The sequence below is a fragment of the Phyllobates terribilis genome, unplaced genomic scaffold, assembly GCF_046119375.1.
Source record: "Phyllobates terribilis strain yellow unplaced genomic scaffold, ASM4611937v1 Scaffold_254__1_contigs__length_2825407, whole genome shotgun sequence".
NCBI lineage: Eukaryota > Metazoa > Chordata > Amphibia > Anura > Dendrobatidae > Phyllobates > Phyllobates terribilis.
In genome coordinates, this window is record NW_027363014.1 from 563,025 (window position 1) to 569,422 (window position 6,398).

Genomic DNA, 6,398 nt, shown 5'->3' on the forward strand with positions numbered 1-6,398 from the left:
AATTTTAAATGCTTTGGATATCGGAAAAAATTACTTTAAAAAAATGATGGAAAAACCCTTTTAAAAAGACACAGAAAGCAATAAGGAAAAAGCACAAACAAAAGAAGTGGTGCTGAGATGGGCCGGCTGCAGTTTATGCAGATCCTTGGGTGACAAAGTGCATGTGGGATAATCTTCACTTTTACAATTTGTTTTTATCCTTGCCTTCTAAAAGCTATAAAACTTTTTTTCAGTAGATTCGTTGTATCTGGGCTTTTTTCCAGTAGATTTGTTGTATCTGGGCTTTTTTCCAGTAGATTTGTTGTATCTGGGCTTTTTTCCCAGTAGATTCGTTGTATCTGGGCTTTTTTTCCCAGTAGATTCGTTGTATCTGGGCTTTTTTTCCCAGTAGATTCGTTGTATCTGGGCTTTTTTTCCAGTAGATTCGTTGTATCTGGGCTTTTTTTCCCAGTAGATTCGTTGTATCTGGGCTTTTTTTCCCAGTAGATTCGTTGTATCTGGGCTTTTTTTCCAGTAGATTCGTTGTATCTGGGCTTTTTCCCAGTAGATTCGTTGTATCTGGGCTTTTTTTTCCAGTAGATTCGTTGTATCTGGGCTTTTTTTCCAGTAGATTCGTTGTATCTGGGCTTTTTCCCAGTAGATTCGTTGTATCTGGGCATTTTTTTCCAGTAGATTCGTTGTATCTGGGCTTTTTTTCCCAGTAGATTCGTTGTATCTGGGCTTTTTTTCCAGTAGATTCGTTGTATCTGGGCTTTTTTTCCAGTAGATTCGTTGTATCTGGGCTTTTTTTTCCAGTAGATTCGTTGTATCTGGGCTTTTTTCCCAGTAGATTCGTTGTATCTGGGCTTTTTTCCCAGTAGATTCGTTGTATCTGGGCTTTTTCCCAGTAGATTCGTTGTATCTGGGCTTTTTCCCAGTAGATTCGTTGTATCTGGGCTTTTTTCCAGTAGATTCGTTGTATCTGGGCTTTTTTCCAGTAGATTCGTTGTATCTGGGCTTTTTTCCCAGTAGATTCGTTGTATCTGGGCTTTTTTCCAGTAGATTCGTTGTATCTGGGCTTTTTTCCAGTAGATTCGTTGTATCTGGGCTTTTTTTCCAGTAGATTCGTTGTATCTGGGCTTTTTTTCCAGTAGATTCGTTGTATCTGGGCTTTTTTTCCAGTAGATTCGTTGTATCTGGGCTTTTTTCCCAGTAGATTCGTTGTATCTGGGCTTTTTTTCCAGTAGATTCGTTGTATCTGGGCTTTTTTTCCAGTAGATTCGTTGTATCTGGGCTTTTTTTTCCAGTAGATTCGTTGTATCTGGGCTTTTTTCCCAGTAGATTCGTTGTATCTGGGCTTTTTTCCCAGTAGATTCGTTGTATCTGGGCTTTTTCCCAGTAGATTCGTTGTATCTGGGCTTTTTCCCAGTAGATTCGTTGTATCTGGGCTTTTTTCCAGTAGATTCGTTGTATCTGGGCTTTTTTCCAGTAGATTCGTTGTATCTGGGCTTTTTTCCCAGTAGATTCGTTGTATCTGGGCTTTTTTCCAGTAGATTCGTTGTATCTGGGCTTTTTTCCAGTAGATTCGTTGTATCTGGGCTTTTTTTCCAGTAGATTCGTTGTATCTGGGCTTTTTTTCCAGTAGATTCGTTGTATCTGGGCTTTTTTTCCCAGTAGATTCGTTGTATCTGGGCTTTTTCCCAGTAGATTCGTTGTATCTGGGCTTTTTCCCAGTAGATTCGTTGTATCTGGGCTTTTTTTCCAGTAGATTCGTTGTATCTGGGCTTTTTTTCCAGTAGATTCGTTGTATCTGGGCTTTTTTTCCCAGTAGATTCGTTGTATCTGGGCTTTTTTTCCCAGTAGATTCGTTGTATCTGGGCTTTTTTTCCCAGTAGATTCGTTGTATCTGGGCTTTTTTTCCCAGTAGATTCGTTGTATCTGGGCTTTTTTCCCAGTAGATTCGTTGTATCTGGGCTTTTTCCCAGTAGATTCGTTGTATCTGGGCTTTTTCCCAGTAGATTCGTTGTATCTGGGCTTTTTCCCAGTAGATTCGTTGTATCTGGGCTTTTTTTCCAGTAGATTCGTTGTATCTGGGCTTTTTTTTCAGTAGATTCGTTGTATCTGGGCTTTTTTTCCAGTAGATTCGTTGTATCTGGGCTTTTTTCCCAGTAGATTCGTTGTATCTGGGCTTTTTTTCCAGTAGATTCGTTGTATCTGGGCTTTTTTCCCAGTAGATTCGTTGTATCTGGGCTTTTTTTCCAGTAGATTCGTTGTATCTGGGCTTTTTTTTCAGTAGATTCGTTGTATCTGGGCTTTTTTCCCAGTAGATTCGTTGTATCTGGGCTTTTTTTCCAGTAGATTCGTTGTATCTGGGCTTTTTTTTCAGTAGATTCGTTGTATCTGGGCTTTTTTTCCAGTAGATTCGTTGTATCTGGGCTTTTTTCCCAGTAGATTCGTTGTATCTGGGCTTTTTTTCCAGTAGATTCGTTGTATCTGGGCTTTTTTCCAGTAGATTCGTTGTATCTGGGCTTTTTTTCCAGTAGATTCGTTGTATCTGGGCTTTTTTTTCAGTAGATTCGTTGTATCTGGGCTTTTTTTCCAGTAGATTCGTTGTATCTGGGCTTTTTTTTCCAGTAGATTCGTTGTATCTGGGCTTTTTTTTCCAGTAGATTCGTTGTATCTGGGCTTTTTCCAGTAGATTCGTTGTATCTGGGCTTTTTTCCCAGTAGATTCGTTGTATCTGGGCTTTTTTTGCAGTTAGAGCTGTAGTTTTTCTAAATATTTTCTGATCTCTTTTTATTACTTTTCTTGGTGAGGCAAAGTGAACAAAATAAACTCCAGAGATTCTGCCGCTTCATCTTTTTTCTTCTTTTTCATTCCATCATCCTCTCGATAGGATTTCTAGAAGATATTTTTTTTAGTTTTAACACGAACAGATGTGGTGAAGCCAAAAATGATGTAACGGGAGAATTTAACTTTGCAGGCTCAGGTCCCCGAAAACATCCAATGGCTTTACCGCTACAGTGTAGAGTAAAATGACCAATCTCATATTAATCCCAGTTATGGGATGGGCTTCATAGTTGTACAATCATGGAAGACATGGAGGCCTTCAGTAGGATCCTTGGCTGTCAAGACAATGCCATTGCCACATAACACTCATATGACTGATGACATGACATGGCTTTATAACTGATGGGGAGCCGTACCCCTTCAAGCCCACTGATTCTCAGAAAGAGGGGGATGTTGTCTTTGCCTGCACAGCGGCACTCTAAGGCTGTGTGCCCACGATGCAGAAATGCTCCGGTTTTTTCCTGAACGTTTTTGTATCTCCCTGGCATGTGGATTTTACATGCGTTTTTTTCAGCCAGGGACAAGCGTTTGTCACGCGTTTTGCACATGCGATTTCGCATGCGCTTTCCAAACGATTTTAGCATCACTTGGAAAGTACTTGACAACTTGGTCACACTATATAAATCCATGCAACCGGCATGGATTTTATATAGTGTGACCAAGTTAGTTAAAAAAAAGAATAAAAATGGTAAAAAATAAAAAAAACCATTATACTCACCTTCCAATGGCCCCTGGTCTCCTTATCCGATGCGACCCGTCACATGACTAAATGACGTCATGAAAGGTAATTTTAGACCATCGCGAGCCACCGGGGAGCCAGGACACATCACTAAGGAGACCGGGGGCCATCAGAAGGTGAGTATAAGGTTTATTTTTTATTTTAAATTCTTTGTTTTTTAACAGGAACTATGGTACCCGGGTCTGGAGGAGAGTCTCCTCTTCTCCAGACCCGGGTACCATCCGCACATTGAATCACTTAATATCCGCATGTGTACATGTAGTCATGCGGATATTAAGCGATTCAATGCAAGTCAATGGCGGCAAAAACTTTGCGCTTACGCAAAATAATTGGTAGTGCTGCGGATTTTTCCGCAATGATAATCCGCAGCGGAAATTTCCGCAGCATGTGCACAGCACATGCGGATTATCATTGGGGAACATTGCAGACCTTCTACCAAGCGTTTAACCGTTCCTGCGGCGGAATTGCCGCTGCGGAAACGCTTAAAAAACGCGTAGTGGGCGCATAGTGGGCACACACCCTTACGCGGTGAAATGAGCTGCATCTGGATCTCGTTCACCTAAAGGGACTGTCAGCACAGAATGACTGTTCAAACTAAGTCCCAACTCTCGGTGCTTCATGACGGGGCCAATCATTTATATACACCTTCCCACCTGCTTGTTTGCCCTCTATCCACACCCTCCTCTTCTTTGATTGACAGCTCTGGCTTCATAGAACCAGAGAAGGAAGGAGACAGAGGTAAAACAAGCAGGTGGGAAGGTGTATATAAAGGATTGGCCCACGCCGTGATCCACGGAGCGCTTGTACTTGGTTTCAACAGTCATTCTGTGCTGACAGTCCCTTTAAAATCAGTGTTTCCCAAACTCCAGTCCTCACGGCCCCCCACAGGTCATGTCTTCAGGATTTCCATAGTATTGCACAGGTGAGAGAATTCCTGATTCCTTGATGATACTTTCATCACATGTGTAATACTGAGGAAATCCTGAAAACCTGACCTGTTGGGGGCCATGAGGACTGGAGCTTGGGAAACACTGCTTTAAATGGAGCGGTGCTGCAGTTTTATTATTCAGCAATTAACAATTTCTTAAGCAATGAGAAAATGCAGTCCCTAATGATGTCCTCTGACAATAAGCGGATCACGGACAGCAGATGCATTGGGTTCTGCATTTCTTGGAGAATGGGATGGGGCAGCTTCTGTCTTCTCAGTGATACAATCAGGAAGGAGATGCAGCGTGAGACAATCCCTGTCTAGATCTTTGATCTGATCATCAATACAGAGGGCTGATTGGTGAAGACAGAGGGAAAGGCTAATAAAATTATAAAAAAAACCTTAGTTTTTCGGCTGGCACTTCCTCTGGGGTCAGTATGCCAACCTCATTGACTTCATAGCACTTGCCAGAGTGGGCAGACACGATTTTATTGCCTTTACACACGTCACCTCCACACAGGGCGATGCTGCTACGACGCCTCTGTAGTGATCAAACGTGGAGTCAAACAGCAGGGCTTTAAGAGGGCTGCCCTTTTCAATCTTGGGACTAAAACACAAAAATAAGACATCCTGTTAAGGGGGATAAAGGTGAGTAAACCGCGTTCAGTCCAGAGTGATGAATTCCAAAAGACAAAGTTTATTCCGCCATCACATAACGTTTCGACCTGTTATAGGTCTTTATCAAGTATATACAAAGACATACAGGGATACTGATCCCCTTTAAGGAAAATCAGTGGCCAGAACCCTTTAAATTCCCCTTAAATGGTCCAAAACTGAAACTGTGGGAACAATATAATCCACTTAGGGTTCAGCAAACTTACAGTCAAGGGTTTGATAAAATTATCTACACCCTTGTGTCTCCAGAAAGCATAGCGTACGTTCACGTGCTGAAAATGCCGACCAGTGCTGGAGTGAGCAGAGGTCCGCAGCTTGTGACACTCCTGCTGTAGTGAAACTACAGGTCCCAGCAGGCTGACGGTCTCTCATCAAGTTATGCTGGGAGCCGCAGTTTCACAAATAGTGCTAGAGGATCCATGTCAGAAATATGAGGCTGCCACTAGGGTTTCTCCCACAAATATGTAATCGGACGTGGAGCAGATCTGCACGTGGATGAGCCATATTCTCTATCTGTGAACATACTACTCCTTCACTCAGATTCTAAGTGGTTCCGCAGCGCATCTGTGCAGAGCAAGCTGTCAATCAAAATCCAGGCCGGGTTTACAGCCGTCGCCCCTGATATAGCGAGCGGTGCTGTGATCCAAGACTGTAGCCGCTCCGTGCACAACGATGAGTGAAGGCCGGCGGCTGCAGGGAGGAAAGAAGTTAATTTTCTCCCGATACCTACACTATCAATAAGGCGGCCGGGCAGCATTGTAACAATATTTATCTGCAGATTAACCCTATACCTGCAGGTACATAGCATTCTCCAAGGTGACAGGTTCCCTTTAATAAAGAGAAGATGGATAGAGCCGCATTAGTCCGTACTCTCGGTGGAAGCCTCCTGACAACTTCTTGAAGAACACTTTCCACATTTGTTCCAAGCTTCCCCGACATCTAATAGAAATAAACAGAGAAATGAATTTCTTAATACAGTTTAGAACTCGGCTACAACGAATCAGAAGAAATGAAACCTGTTTGAAGCTGACAAGCAATCAAGCCCCTCCGTAAGCCACACAGAACATGGCTACTTATGTCATCTGCAGGTGATTAAAGGAACCTGTCATGCTGAAATGGTATAAGATCTGTAGGGGGTGTTGTAGAGCAGAGAAGTTGATCAGACTGATAGACATATCTGTGGGAAGAGAGTCAGCAAAACTGGCATTTTATGCAGTGAAAAGTCCT